The following is a 16,829-nucleotide window of genomic DNA, read 5'->3' as shown; positions in this document are numbered from 1 at the left end:
GGGGCTATAGTTGATTTTGTCCAAGAACATGGAGTACAATAAAACAAGACACAATGAAAATCAGCAAGAAAGAAAAATGAAAAGAAAAATATCATGAATCCTCGATAAGAACTTGCCCCTAATGGGAAGACAGCTGATCAATGGCTAACCATTGTATGTATCAGTCTGATTGTTCCACAAATATGGCCAAGAGTTATTTTCATTATTTGTCATCTATCAGGTCTGTAAATAACAGTCAGCAATGGGAAGGCCTGGCCTGGCTCATGTGCATCACTCTTATTAAGGTACAACGAGGATGAGCTGTAGATGGGAGAAACATTCTTTACGGCCGCAATCTTAGAACTGGAAATTTCCCCTAAGAACCAAGAAACTGTAGCAGATGGCATTTGGTCACAGGAAGATAGAGCTTCTTCCTGGCTGTACTTGGGTTCTGTCTCTTCCCTGGAATTTCAAAGAAGTTTAGAGCTGGTATTTGCAGAGATATAAATGGGAAATGTCTCATCTGGGGTAAAGATTCTTTTTGGGAGGGAGTAAGAGAGGAGGATAAGTAACAGCATTACTTTCCATACAATTTTGCCAGGAGAGGAAGTTCCCCATCCCTTCGAGAATTTGGCCCTTGCCCCGCAAAGAGTTCTGTGGGGAGGTAGACTGTGGGAGAAAGGCAAAATGAAGGTAGAACCATGGAGGCTAGTGACCTGGGAGGGTGCCATGGTCCTGCAGAAACTTCAAAGTGAGGTGCTAGAATATTGTGGAAAGGAAGTGTGCTCCTGCCCATGTTAGCTCTCTGGGGAAAAACCCCATTCACCCTTCCTTAGTTGTGGTTTTGCTCATTAGGTACCAGTTATCACTATTATTGGTTGGTTATGTGCAAGAAGATGTTGAACATAGATTCACCAGGTAGATGATCTCTAAGATCCCTTTCAACTCTGACCTCCTGAGATTCTTGGACCTACCTGGACTTCGAGGGGAGAAGTAAGATTAGGCTCATAATTCTGATGCTTAACCCTATATTTTTCAGCTTCACATTATCTGCAAATTTGACAAGTAGGCCATTTATGTTTTCATTCATTTGCTCATTCTACAAACCTTTTTTCAGTGACAGATGTATCCATTTTAGACCAGTACACTCCTCCCATATTATACTAACTAGGTGCTGGTTGGAATAGAGAGGGATGAGATAGGACCTCAGGAAGCTATGATACACACTATTACCTGGTAAGTGAATTAGAGATTTACCCAAGGAAGTGCTGCAAGGGGAACACTATGAAATGTTTTATGGATTTGTACAATTTATACATCAGTGATAAAATGTTGAACAAAGATTGCTAAGCATAGAGTCCTGCAATGGCACTATATATGTATATGTATATATATATATATGTATATGTATATACATGTATATATACACACATACAAACACATGCATCATTTACTTAGCACTTTACAATTTGCAAAGCACTTTATAAATATTACCCCATTATAACTCATTTTATCATCACAATAATCTTATGAGGTAGGTTCTATTATCACCCCCATTTTGTAGATGAGGAAACTGAGGTGAGGTGATTTACCTTGGGTTACACTGCAAGTAAATGTTTGAAAACATTAGAGATTTCTTTCCAGATATACATCAATTCCTTTATCTTAACTCCTATTGTTCAGTCATGTTCAACTCTTTGTGAATCCATTTGGGGTTTTCTTGACAAAGATACTGGAGTGATTTGCTATTTCCTTCTCCAGCTCGTTTTACTGATGAGGAAGCTGAGGCAAAGAGGGTTAAGTGACTTGCCTAGGGTCACATAGCTAGTAGGTATTTGAGGCCAGATTTGAACGCTAGTCTTCCTGACTTCAGGCCCAGCACTCTATCCACTGCACCACCCAGCTACATCTTAATTCTTGACAACAGGTTATTCCACCAGCTATGTAACTATGTAACTGTATAACCACCTATTTAACCCACCTAACTATACCATCAACCAGTTCATTTTCCCAAGATGTCTCCAAAGATAGCCTGAAGAATTACTGGTAAATTACTGACTGACATCAAGGCATACTCTGTTGACAGCTTTTCCTGGTCTAATCAATCTGGTAAGCAAGTTTCATGAGTCCTCTAGATTTCTATGAGCAGGTCTTCATCCATGTAACATTAATTTAATGTGAGCATAAGGGCCAGAGACTGGTCTAGAGCTAGGAGCCTTAATCAAGGAGACTTCCTAGGCAACCTTCCAGGGGTTCCTGCTGTTTTGGATTGTAAAGTGGATAACTTGAAACTGTCAGTCATTATTGTGAACAGTAGATCTCAGGCATTCATTCAGTACAAGTTCTATTCTAGATTAGGAAGTAATAATTCAAGAAAAGGGCCTAGAAATCCCACCTTATTATACCTGGAAGCCACAAAGGACCAGGTCCTAGAACTCATTTAGTAGTGATATTGAAGTTAGCCCAAAGCCTCAGTGTTTCTCAGAAGCAGGTGGGACTTGGAGAGCCTTCCTGGGTCAAAGAAATGTGGTGGGCCACTGATGATAGACCTCAGGAGGTAGGTTGAATCTGTGTTTCTAGAGGAGGAGTTAAGTCCTTGGGCACTATAATTAGGGGTCACAGGAGAAGCCAAGGCCCAAGACTCTCCTGGGATCTGAATCCCACTTGTGGCCTTTTTAGGGATCCTGGCGTTGAAATAAGTTTAGCTACAGAATAGTTTAGGGGACTAGACATGAAGATAGAACACATTAGAAATTAGAATTAGTGGGAGAAGAAGATTGATTAAGGTCAGTCAGGTGGAGAAGACCCTGAAGAGAGTATCCCAAGTCACAGGAAAAGATTATCTCCAGGTAGATGAGCTATTCAATAGTATCAAAAGTGCCTGAAAGGCCAAGGTGGATGAGGAAAGAGAAAAGGCAATTGGATGTAGCAATTAAGGGATACTGATGACTTTTCTTTTCTTTTGGTGGGGCAGTGAGGGTTAAGGACTTGCCCAAGGTCACACAGCTAGTAAGTGTAAAGTGTCTGAGGCTGGATTTGAACTCAGGTCCTCCTGAATCCAGGGACAGTGCTTTATCCTAGCTGCCCCACTGATGCTGATGACTTTTTTTTTGGGGGGGTGAGGCAATTGGGGTTTAAGTGACTTGCCCAGGGTCACACAGCTAGTAAGTATCAAGTGTTTGAGGCTGGATTTGAATTCAGGTCCTCCTGGATCCAGGGCCGGTGCTTTATCCACTGCATCACCTAGCTGCCCCTGCTGATGACTTTTAAAAGAACAGCATCATGGAGTAGTGGAACTGGAAGCCAGAGAACATGGGTGGGGGAGGGAATGGGTGGTGAAGAAGTGAAGGCAGGGATTCTAGATTATTCTTTCTAGGAATTCAGCAGTAAAAAGGAAGAAGATATAAAATAACAGCTTGAGGGGCAAGGAAAGGGATTTCATTTTCAATTTTAAAATTATGAACTTGATAATTCAACAAATAGAAACATTTTCATATATTATGGAACCATGAATTTCCATTATATAGGAATTTCTTCTTCTTAAAAAGTGTATTTGATATAGTAGTGCCAAAACTGTTCTTATCTTCCATTCTGAACTTTTTTCAGTTCTCTTCTGTGTATTTTTTTAACATTTCTTGGCACTCTACTTTAAAATTTTATTTTAGTTATTTCTTATTTTTTATCTATTTTTAATTTCTCACTCCCCTCTTCATTTCTCCTTATCCATATCCCCTTCCCCAAAAGGTAAAAAGAGGATTTTTTTTTTAAGTGAGGCAATTGGGGTTAAGTGACTTGCCCAGAGTCACACAGCTAGTAAGTGTTAAGTGTCTGAGGCCAGATTTGAACTCAGATACTCCTGACTCCAGGGCCGGTGCTCTATCCACTGTGCCACCTAGCTGCCCCAAGACGGTTTTTCTTAAAGCTAGAAAGCCCTTCATAACCCAGCCTCCTCCTACCTTTCCAGCCTTCTTAAATCTTGTCCCCCACCCCATCCAGTGACACTGGCCTCACTGTTTTCAGGAACAAGGACACTCCTCCCTTGGCTCAGGGCATCTTTCTCTGGCTGTCCCTCATGCCTGGGACACTTTCTCTCTTCTGAGAGATCTTACTGATCTCCCTGGTCCTCTTTTAAGTCCCAGCTAAAACCCCCACATTCTATAGGAAGCCTTCCTGAACTCCTCTTATTCTAACTACTTCCCCTCTTTTCCCCTCCCAATGCTTAGTGCAACACATAGTGGTTGCTTAATAAATGTCCTATTGATTGAATTGTGGGTAGCAGAAAAATAGTCATAACACAGAGACGAAGAGATGAGGGAGTAAAGAGGAAGGGGGAGGAAGAGAGGAAGCAGAGAGAAGGGACAAGAGGAGGTAGAGGGAAGAGACATAGAAAAACTAATCGAATAAGTTCCCAAAGAAGATGGTAGAAAATGGGATAAAGGGTACAAGTAGAAGGGTTAGTTTTAGTAAGGAAGAGGGCTCCTTTATCTATGAAACAGGAACTAATGAGTAGAGGATGAGTGAAGATGTAGGTGTGAAGTACATACAAGGAACTTGATAAGGTGAATGACCTCAGTCTCAGTAAAGTAGGAGGGAAGGTTACCTGCTGAGAGAAAGGTATTTGGTGGGGGGAATGACCTTTGGGGATCTAAGGAATGAGGAGACAGTTTGGAATAGTTGCTGTGGGAAGTATGGTAAGGAGGGAAAAGAAGGATGCCTCAGAGCTGAGAGGGACCAGTTGAAATGATGTACATCTGAACAAGGTGCTCTCCATTCCATGGCTTCCTTCTGCAGAATTCAGTGACTCTCCAGCAGAGATCTAGAGCACAAAGGGTGGGTGACCCAGGCTTAAGAATTAGGAGGGCAAGAACAGAACTCCAGGCTGTAGGACTGGGATCGACTGAATGGCTAATGAAAGTCAAGATTGTGAAGGAAAGAGAGTAACCCCCAGACCAAGAAGGTGGGACTGGGAGAACAGGAAGTGAATGGAGGTTTTGCCTGATCTCTACTCCCTGCCTCCAAAATTACTGTGTTACATATATGCACATACCACACAACAAAACATGCATGTACAATACATATATGTGTCTATACACAATACATCTACATACATACATATATGTATATATTTTGTTGTTGTTCATTTGCTTTTCCAGGCAAACCCAGTTTGTGGGTTTCTTGGCAAGATACTGGAGTATATTGCCATTTCCTTTTCCAGCTCATTTTCCAGATGAGCAAACTGGGGCAAAACTGGGTTAAGTGACTTGCCCAGGGTCCATAGCTAGTAAGTATCTGAGGCTGGATTTGAACTCAGGAAGAAGAATCTTCCTGATTCCTGATTCCAGGATTTTTTCTGCTATCACTATGGCCAGTCCTGGTTCCCCCTGGATGTCGCCCTATTGGAAACAAGCCTCTTTTTTTCTTCTGAGGCATTTCACAAGAGCTGCAAGGCAGGTCTTAATTCAGTCCCACCAAGGTGAGGAGTTGAAATCCTTTTTTCTGGTTCATTTGATTAGCTTGTATGTGACCATTCAGCAGATGGGATTTCCAGAAGTGAAATACAGGTCACAGAGTCAATGAAGCACACAATGCACAAACAACTTTATTTACACATGAAGAAACTGAGGCCCAAGTCAGGTAAAATTCACAGGCCAAGTTCACAGTTCTTCCCACACACTTTGAAAGAGTCCCAGGGATCAAACCCAGAAGCTAAAGTTCACATCTTTCCCACAAAAGTGGGAATTGGATTCACTAGGGAAGTTACTCCAGAGAGGTTTTTGAGGCAAGATGGTGTAGTGACCCAAGTGAAAATGAAGGTGTTCCATAGGCAGGGGTTAATTTTAATAATAGCTGACCCTGACAAAGCTTTAAGGTTTGCAAAATGCTTTACTTGACATTTTAAAATTTGGTTTTCACGATAACTTTGTGAGGTCAATGCTATCATCTCCATTTTACAGACGTGGAAACTGAGGTTCAGAGCAGAGTGGTGCAGTGCAGAGGACATGGGCTCTGGAGTCAGAGCACCTGCGTTCAAATTTTCCCTCTGACATTTAACACCTGCATGACTTTGGACAGATCACGTAATCTCCACTGGTTAACCCTGCTTTAGTTTTTTCTTCATAAAATTGAGGGACTTGGATAGGTAACCTGAGGACCCTTCCAACTCTTGAACTATGATCATTTGACTCATCCAAGGTCATTCTGCTAAGCAGTGTCTGAGGTGGGAATCAAATTCAAGAATTTCTGACTCATGAGGGAGAAACTGGAAAGTAGATGTTTACATCCTAATAGTGGGGGCATTGGGGTTTAAGATGTCTTAGAGGACAGTCAGTAAATTGCACAGGCCAAGAACATTTGCAAATTGTAAGGATTAGGTCTGGAGTTTGAGGGCCTGGACTTTGAATCTACCATTTATCTTGACCATTTTCTATTGACCTTGGGTAAGTCACAGCCTCTCTGGGACCCATATTTTCCCCCTCAATATAATGAATGACCATCATCAGACTAGATGATCACTAAAGTCTCTTCTACATCTAAATCTTAAAGTCCTGGGCTTGGGTTCTACTCGGGCAGTCCCAATCCCTTCCTGTTCTCATAGGTCTCTTTGACGGGAAATATGTTATTTCTCAGCTTCTCCAAGGAAGAGGCAGAGATGGGGGTGGGGGTGGGGAGGGAGGGAGGAAGCTGGGAGGAAACTTATCCAGGCTCAACCAGAACGTGTACCTGGACATCTGGCTCTCTCTGACGCCTTCATTTTAAAGCCATCCATCAGTCACCAGGAAAGGCAGGCAGCCCCAAAATGCAGTGCCGGCACCTGGGATTGCTCAGCTGGAACCAGCACCTCTTCACTCAGAGCCCCAGCATGAGCTTTCTCTTGGGGTCCCTTCCCCCACCTTAACCAGCCCAACTTTTTTGCTTCTTCCTTCAGGCCTGGGGAGGGTTTCAATGGCATGTTCTGACCCCTGACAGGCTCCGGCCACCCTGGTTCTCCATTTAGCAGCTGGGAGTGTGGGGGGAGCTGGTGGCATTTTTACTGAGCTCTATCTTTTAGCTTGAATCCCCTCTCATATTAGGCCTGCATGATGGGCTCTGGGGGTTTTGGAGGGGGGCGTGCTTTTGGAAGGTAATGATATTAATATATTCATCAAATGAGGTTATGGAAGTGAAAGCTGCTTTGTAAACTGTGAAGGGCTCCACAGAGGTAAGGAATTCTTATCACCATCATCTCCATCAATTACAATATAGACCTTCTAGAGACTTTCCCAGGCCCTGGGGAAGAGAATTCAGTCAACACTTGAGTAAACTCCAGTCTAGCATTTGTACCTTGGTACATATGTGGCTGAGGAATGGAAGGTGAGGACTTTAAAGTGTCATAACCTTTTTTAAAAAATTATTTATTTTTTTTTGGGGGGTGAGGCATTTGGGGTTAAGTGATTTGCCCAGGGTTACACAGCTAGTAAGTGTTAAGTGTCTGAGGCTGGATTTGAACTAAGGTACTCTTGAATCCAGGGCTGGTGCTTTATCCACTGAGCCATCTAGCTGCCCCTGTGTCATAACCTTTTAAAACGAGTCAGGCCCCAGGACCTCATTCCTTCTTTGACCATTAGGCAGGTCAGAGACTCCACATCTTTCCTTCTGCTATCCTGTGTTCTCCTTCCCCCACCTTCCATATTTTGCTTAGGGCAGCTAGGTGGCACATTGGATAGAGTACTGGCTCTGGAGTCAAGAGTACCTGAGTTCAAATCTTACCTCAGACACTTACTAGCTGTGTGACCCTGGGCAAGTCACTTAACCCCAATTGCCTTAAATATCTGGGACCATCTTCAGTTGTTCTGATCTCTGTCTTGCCACTGGACCCGGATGGCCCTGGAGGAGAGAGTGAGGTTGATGATTTTGCCCAGCCCTCCTTCACTTCAATTCAGTGCAAATCATGCCATCACCCTGATGTCACAGTCCTCTTTGAGAAGGAAGGACAAACAATAAAAACAATAGTTTACTCAGATTGATCCTTAAATCTTTTTTTTTGGCCATAGCAGTTAATGATACCATCTACCATGGGGCTGAGATCTTTGTTGATGGAGCCAACACCTACCCTGCTATAATAACAATTAACAACAACAATAATAGCTATCACTTATATAGCTTGAAGGGTTCCAAAGCTCTTTACAGATGTTATCTCATTTGATATTCTCAAAACCCCTGGAACCAAGGTATTAATTATTACCCCCATTGTACAGATGAGAAAACTGAGGCAGACAGAGGTTGTGACTTGGCTTGGGCTACACAGTAGGTTTCCTCTAAGGAATAGAAATAATATAATAATAAGCAATATATAAACAATATATTAATATAATAACAATAATAAGGGATATAAATAATGTAAATAATAATTCTTCCTTGGATCATGCCTACCATTCACTGCGATTGCTCCTAGACATGATCTGCTGAATTAAGGTGGTGAAAATCATGGAACTGTTCTGACTGGGTCCACTACAAATGTATGTTATATGACCTTCACTGGGCCCTTGATGCTGCTGGGCAATCCTACTATACCTCCCTAATCACCTCAGTATCCCATTCTCCACAGCAGTTCTTCCAGACCTTTTCATCCCTCTTCATCCCTCCCATGGCTTCTTCCCTCCCCAGCCTCTCAGCTGATAATCTTGGTTCATATTTTATAGGAAAGATTGAGGGCATTTGTTGTGAGCTCTCTCTTCTTTCTTCCTCATCTTCCACCACTCAGATGCCTTTTGCCACTCTCTCTCCCTTCACCCTTGTCTCACATGATGAGGTGACCCTACTCCTTACCGAGGCAAGCCTCTCTACTCATTCAAATGTGGCCATTCCACCCTGTCTCTCCAGCAGGTTGTCACCTTTGTAATCCATCCCCACTCTTTTCCTTATTTTCAATCTCTCCCTCTCTGTGGGTTCATTCCCTACTGCCTACAGACATGCTCATGTCTTCTCCATTATGAAAAAAATCCTCACTTGATCCATCTATCCCTGTTAATTATGTTCCTATATCTCATCTGCCCTTTGTAACTAATTACTCAAAAGACCATCTATATATAATAAGAGCCTCCACTTTATCTACTCTCACTCTTCTTACAATCTAACTTCTGACCTTATCATTCCACCAAAACTGCTCTCTCCAAAGTTACCAATGATTTCTGGCTAAAACCAATGGTCTTTTCTCAGTCCTTATTCTCCATGATCTCTCTGTAGGCTTTGACACTGCTGACTACTCTCTCCTCCTTAATACTCTCTTCTCTCTCTAGGTTTTGGGGACATTGCTCTTTTCTGGTTCTCCTCCTACATCTGTCTCCTTCTCTCTCTCCTTTGCTGGATCCTCCTCAAGGTCATACCCTCTAATCATAGGTGGCCCTCAGGGTTCTGTCCTGGGATCTCTTCACTTCTCTCTCTACACTACATTTGGTGATCTCATAAGGCCCCATGGATTTAGTTACCACCTCTATGCTGATGATACTAAAATCTACCTTTCCTGCTGAACTCCGGTCTTGCATCTCTATCTGCCTTTCAGACATCTCAAACTTGATGTCCAGTAGACATTTGAAACTCAATATGTCCAAAAACCAAACTCATTATCTTTTCCCCTAAACACCTTCCTTACTGCCACCTCCCCACCACCTTTCCTATTACTGTAGAGGGCAACCCCATCCTCTCAGTCCCTCAGGTTTACAGCCAACGAGTCACCCTGGATTCCTTACTATGTCTCACCCTCCATGTCCAATCTGTTGCCAAGACTTGTCATTTTCACCATTGCAATATCTCTTGAACACACTCCCTTCTCTTCTCTCCTCTGACACTGCCACCACTCTAGTGCATGTCCTCATCACTGCATGCCTGGATTATTGCAATAGCCTGCTGGTGGGTCTGTCTGCCTCAAGTTTCTCCCCACTCCAATCCATCCTCCATTCAGCCACTAAAGTGTTTTTCCTAAAGCACAAGTCCCTTTGTAATCTAGCCCCCTCCAACCTTTTCAGTCTTCGCATACTTACCTCTTCACTGCATGCTCTTCAGTCCAGTGACATTAACCTCCTGGCTATTCCGCAAACAAGTTATCCCATCTCTGGGCTCCAGGCATTTTCTTTGGCTGTCTCCCATGTCTAGAATGTTCTTTCTCCTCAACCCTGCCTACTGACTTCCCTGGTTTTCTTTAGGTACCAACTAAAATCCCATGTTTTACAGAAAGCCTTTCCCAGTGCTTCTTAATTCTAGTGCCTTCCCTCTGAGAGAAATGATTATTTCTCTCATTAATAGCCAATTATTAAGACTGGGGAGACTCCAGTTTTTTTTTTTCACTGTCCTATTTCCTTGTCCAATCTCTCAAGGACAGGGCTGGTGGGAAATAGCATTAACATTTTCATTCTGGGTATTACTTCTCCACCCAACTAGCTCAGGCTTGTGTGGGGGATAAAGATTATTTGTCCAGATTAAGCAAGGCTGGGGATAGTCTCTTGGTCCAAGAGTGACATGATATCACTCTCAGCTCCTCATTGGAGCGAGCTCACTTCTCTTTGTAAAGTCCACCTCTCATTAATTGTTAACCAATTAGAGTTGATTGCCACCCTCAGAAACACCCCTTTTCCAAGGGCATATAGGCATGAGGCCACAGACATGATTGCCTTTGGCATTTGAGAGTGCCACAGACCATTTATTTAAAATGCTGGCATTATTAATAAAATGACTAATTTCCCAGAAGTTATGGCTCTTGAACTTTTTAAACATCACACCTTTTTTTACTTATTCCCTATTGTTTATTTATCCTTTATATACCTTGTTTGTATATATTTGTTTGCATGTTATCTCCCCCATTAGACTGTAAGCTCCTTGAAGGCAGGGACTGCCTTTTGACCTCTTTTTGTATCCTAGCATTTAACAAAACCCCTGGATCATAGTAGGTGCTTACTAAATGTTTATTGATTGGTTGAATAGTAATCATTAACAATTGTTATTGCTAGCAACACTCCTGCAAAGCTCTGCATGGATTGATGATGGGGTGGGGGTGGGGAATGTATTTCAGTGCTATCATAGAGATAATGACTATCTACTGCCCTATGGCTCCATTCAGAATTTCTGTGGTTCTAAGATTCTAAGTTGTATTGTAGGCTGTCTAGAATAAAACTCCCTTCCCTTTCTACCAGTCCCTGCTTCCTCCTACCCATCTATATCATCTCTGTCCTTATCCTTTTTTTTTTTTTTTTTGCAGGGCAATGAGGGTTAAGTGACTTGCCCAGGGTCACACAGCTAGTAAATGTTAAGTGTCTGAGGCTGGATTTGAACTCAGGTTCTCCTGACTCCAGGGCCAGTGCTCTATCCACTGCGCCACCTAGCTGCCCCATCTGTCCTTATCTTACTCTACCTTTCCATTGTGTCTTTTGGAGCCTGCCTAACATTGCTGTCAAAAATTGCCTTTCACGTTAGTCCTTTGCTTTCCCTTTGGCAATTAATTCTGTACATATTTTATATTTTATTTTCTATGTATTTTCCCTCCCAGTGGAATTTAAACTCCTTGAGTGTAGAGATAATTTTGTTTTTGCCTTCATATCCCTAATGCCCACCACAGCGCCTGGCGCTCAGCCTTGGATCAAGTTATCATCATCGTCACCAACCATGTTGGTCACAAATAATGATTTTTTTTGCCATAGCAGACAATGAAATCATCAACCATGGTCTGTGTTGATGGAGGCAGCGCTCTGATAAAAGAATGTCTTTTTCAAGGAGTGATAATAATAATAATTAATAATGATGGTGATGGGGGCGGCTAGGTGGCGCAGTGGATAAAGCACCGGTCCTGGATTCAGGAGTACCTGAGTTCAAATCTGGCCTCAGACACTTGACACTTACTAGCTGTGTGACCCTGGGCAAGTCACTTAACCCCATTGCCCTGCAAAAAAAAAATAATAATGATGGTGATGAGGAGGAGTATGACTGGTAATATTACTACAAAGCTCCAGGTTAATTGATGGAGGAAGGGAATGTGTGGTGGGCTCTGACAATGATCCCCATTTGTCTGGTGGGGATGTTGGGGTGGAGGAAAGGGAAGTAAGTGGATTTTATTGTTGTTGCTGCTGTGATTGCCCATTACCAATCCCCAGAGCTTCTGGTTCACCAATAACAGCCCCTGATTTAATCAGAATTCAGCATTCAAAACAGTTGCAAATAGAAAGACAAATAATGCCATTTCAAGGGATTATTATTTATTTATAAATCTATTTATAATCTACATTTTGCATGTTAATCAAATCCTTCTGTGTGTCGATTCTTTATTAGGAACCTATTTTTATTTTGGATTCTTTTGCCCCTAGATAATGTGTAAGAAATTAGATTAGGGACAGATTTATAAATAAATGATAAACTGCTGCTTTGCTTATCTGCGTCTTCAGAGGCTCTGGTAATGCATTGGAATCCAGGGTTCCCTGCTTGTGGGTAGGGAATCAGAGGTTTTATGCTGAAAAATTGACTGTAGCCCTGGGGGGTGTTTGTGGGGGGTAGGTGGTATAAAAGGAATAGGTGGGGGTGCAGCATCATGGGCTTTAGAGCTTGAAGGGGCCTCAGACATCATCTCATCTAAATGCTTCATTTTGTAGAAGAGGAAACTGAGGCATTTATATTAGGGAAATGACTCCACCAATATCTCACAGCTGACTAAGAAACAACAGATCTGGGATTCCAACCCAAACCTCCCCCTCCCCTCCAGCCCCCAGCTCCAAATCCCGGTTCTCCTCATTACATCATGCTGTCTCTCCAGTGGGGAGAGCTGAGAGCTGATTAGCTATGACAGGGAGGCCAGCCAAAGGAGCAGCAGGGAGAGGGGATGGGTGACAGACTGCTTTCCTCAGTAAGACCTGAACTGCTTTCTGTTTCCCATGCCAAGATGGATTAGCCCTTTCCCTTCTGCTGCCAAAGCTCCTTCTGTCCTTCAAGGACCATTTCAGATTTTGCTTCCTTTTGCCCTCTTTGTTATACAGAAGGAAGAAATCCCAGATTTGAGTCAAAAGACCTGGTTGAAATCCTGGCTCTGCAATTCACCCGTATGACCTTGGGCAAGTCATTTCCTTTTCTGGGCCTCACTTTCTTCATCTATAAATGAAAGGGTTTGGATTAGAACCTCTAAGTTCCTTCTAGGTCTAAATATATGAATTTATAATCCCTCCTCTAATTTCTTATTGTGCTTTGCTTGGACTTCAACTTTGCCTTTTCCTCTTTAGTAAAATTGGAGTAAGGGGCAGCTAAGTGGCACAGTGCATAGAGTACTGGGCCTGGAGTCAGGAAGACTCATTTTCTTGAGTTCAAAACTGACCTCAGACACTTATTGGCTGTATGATCCTAGGCAAGTCACTTAACCCTCTTAGTAAAATGAGCTGGAAAAGGAAATGGTAAATTTCTTTGGTATCTTTGCCAGGAAAACCACCAAAAGGGGTCATAAGGAGTCATATTTGACTGAAATGATTGAAAAAAAATGGGAGTAATAATACTTGCAGCGCTTAAATAACTAGCATTTATTCAAGTGTACCTACTATGTGCCAGAAACTGTGCTAAAAGTGCACTGACAAAGTAAAAGAGTTCCCAATTTTAGAAGCTTACATTCCAATATAAATTACAGGTTTTTTTTTAAATGAAGATCAAATGTACATGAGTAAGAACTTGGTGAACTTTACTGTCCCATATAAGTAATAATAGCTAATATTTAAAAATAACTTGAAGGTTTGCAAAATACTTTACAAATATCATCTCATTTGGACCTCACAACAAACCTGGTAGTTAGATCTATTATTATCCTAATATTACAGGTAAGGAAATTGAGGCAGAGGTTAAATGACTTGTCTAGGGTCAGGAAGTCAGTAAATGTCTGGGGTAAGACTTGAATTTAGGTCTTAGGTAACATAGTGAATAGAGCTCCAGAGCCAGGAATACCCGAGTTCAAATCTGCCCAGCTGTGTGACCTTGGGCAAGTCATTTAACCTCTCCCAGCCTCAGTTTCCTCACCTGAAAAATGGGATATTACTAGCATTTACCTTCTAGCATTACTGTGAGGATCAAATGAGATAAAATTTATAAAATTATTTTCAAAATTAAAAGTAAAATCTAAATATAAGTAGTAGATAGCATTTATATAGCATTTACTATGTGTCAGGCACCATGTTAAATACTTTATAAATATTATTACATTTTCTTGGGGGAAGTGGTACCTGAGCTAAGCCTTGAAGGCAGCAGCCAAGGATGCTAAGAGGTGTCATGGAGGTGGGATCCGGAATATCATGCAAGCAGACCCCTCTGGCTAGAACATAGAAGTTGAGAAGAAGAGTCATGTGTGATAGGCCAGGAAAGATGGATCCATTACAATAAGATTGCAAAGGGCTTTTAAGAACGAAACAGAGAAGGGTTCTGTTGTTTGTTTTTTTTCTTTAGCTTTTAAAAATATCCTAGAGTATAGCATAGAGCAATGACTGAATGAAAAAGCATTTAGTAAGCACTTGGTGCGAAACACTAGGGATACAAACAGAAAAATCAGATACTCCTTGCTCTCAAGGAATTAATATTCTTTTTAAAAAAGTTTAATTTATGGAGGAGATGACAAATATAAAAGATTTTAGCTATAAGTCAGATGGAAAGGTCTCATGGTCTTTAGGTTGCAGAAGCAAAGCAGATGCACTGATAATGCTTCATCTTTACTCTTATTTCTTTTCCTTTCCTCTTTCCCCTTCCCCTCCCCCCTCCCCTCTCCTTCTCCTCTCTTTTTTCCTTCCCTTCCCTTTCTGGGTCTCCTTATCTTGTCCAGGCTGTAAGTACAATGGACAATGGTCCTGATTCCACTGTACTGATAAAAGTGGAAGGCTTGACTTTTGATTTCCAAGCTGGTGGATTTGCCCCTCCTTAGACAGCCTTACTTGTCTCTCTCCACTCCAGAGCCTCTCCAGACTGGTTCTAGACTTAGTACACTCACCTGACCAGCTTTATCCTGACTATAGTTCAGAACTCCCAAACTCAAGTGATCCACCAACCCCAGCCTCCCTAGTAGCCTAGATTATAGGCATGCACCATCATAATTAGCTTTTTGTTGTTGTTGTTTGTTTGTTTGGTGAGGCAATTGGGGTTAAGTGACTTGCCTAGGGTCACACAGCTAGTAAGTGATAAGTGTCTGAGGCTGGATTTGAACTCAGGTCCTCCTGAATCCAGGGCCGGTACTCTATCCACTGTGCCACCTAGCTGCCCCCATAATTAGCTCTTTTTTTGTGTGTGTGAGGCAATTGGGGTTAAGTGACTTGCCCAGGGTCACACAGCTAGTAAGTGTTAAGTGTCTGAGGCCGAATTTGAACTCAGGTCTTCCTGACTTCAGGGCCGGTGCTCTATCCATTGCTCCACCTAGCTGCCCCCATAATTAGCTTTTAATGACATTTCCACTGATCATATCTCATATAATATCATATATATCACATCAGTTTCTGATGCTGATCCACGGGACAATACCAAGGACTTTGGTAACAAGACTCTTCTGATTCTTAAGGAGCTGTGGCTGCAGCTCCCATAGAAGTACTTCCTCGGGTGAACCTCCAAGGGTGTTGTTTTCCAGGATGATGGCTGAGGGGGCTGGGTTGGAAGCTGGACTATTGATTTGGGGTGGGCTGCCATACCCAGGGCTCTTGGGCTTATATGCTCCTGTATGGCAGTTGATGCTGATGGTGTTAGGGAAGGTGGGTCCCTTATCCATAGTGATTTCTCTTCTCAGTGATGGCTGTGGGGCCAGGCTTGAAGGTCATTGATATTCCTAAATCTCTTGGGTTTAGATCCCTGCTCTATCTGGAGGGGGGGGGGGTTTGAAAAGAGGTGATGATAGTTGGACTTGCTTTGTATATACTATTTTCTATTCCTCCCTTAGAGTGGCCTGCTGCTTCAGCAAAAATAAAATAAAATTCCCCATGTGGAGATAGAATGAACAAGTTTTGGCAATTTATTAGATATGGTGGTGGTGATGGTAGGGTAGACCAGCAAATGAAAATGAAGAGTTCATTCTTTCTCTCATCTGTGGTCAGAGATTGGCTGTGTGTGCACACCATTCAAATATTTGGTTTTTGCCTTAGCCACTGAACTTAGAGGGAAAAGTCTCCCAGGCATAGTTCCCAAAAGCAGGGTCTCGATGAGCTTTGTCCACTGCCACCTCCAAATTCTCTCTCGGGAGCACTGTTTGTTGGTTGGCTAAGACATCCTATTTCCTATTGCAGTCTCTGAGCCATAAGGAAATGTGCTACTAGGCCTTACACTCATTGTGATGAGGGAAGCAGGAAATTTAAATTGGCTGAGACTCAGGGAAAGGTGGCACATGAAGGAGGAATTTCTATGTATTGAATATTGGGTAGGCCTAGGATTGTGTTGAGACATAAAACGTATATGTCTGATAGAAATGCAAGAAGGAAATATTCACTTTCTCTGAGATACCAATAACCTTACACCAGACTCTGTCTGGGTGAAGATGTCACCTACCTCCTGTGTGACTTAGGATGAATCACTTAACCAACCTCTCTAGTCTTCAGTTTTGTCATTTATAAAATGGGGGAACTGGAAGAGATGAACTCAATCAAGGAGCATTTATTAAGCTCTTACTAAATGTCATGCACTAGGGATACTTCGAGCTCTAAATCTCTGACCCCCATGATCACAGAATGAGCAAATCTTTCCTTCTTTAGAGATTGCTAAAAACGCAGCTTCTCATCATTTCCCCAAACCTGTGTATTTGAAATGGCTCTGAATTTGGAAGCCAAGGTTCTGGCTTCAAATTCTACCCCCACCACTAAATCAGATGTGCAGTTGGGTCAGTCACCTCACCTGCCTGA

The 16,829-nt window shown here is 42.3% G+C and overlaps 1 pseudogene; it reads right to left on the bottom strand.

Moving 5' to 3' along the window:
* Positions 1-15,709, bottom strand: part of LOC122738901 — a 39,091-nt pseudogene extending 23,382 nt beyond the window's left edge.
* Positions 15,710-16,829: the final 1,120 nt, after the last annotated feature.

This window comes from Dromiciops gliroides, chromosome 2 (genome assembly GCF_019393635.1).
Source record: "Dromiciops gliroides isolate mDroGli1 chromosome 2, mDroGli1.pri, whole genome shotgun sequence".
NCBI lineage: Eukaryota > Metazoa > Chordata > Mammalia > Microbiotheria > Microbiotheriidae > Dromiciops > Dromiciops gliroides.
The sequence above is the reverse complement of the archived record's forward strand: the minus strand, read 5'-3'. Positions and strand labels throughout refer to the sequence as shown.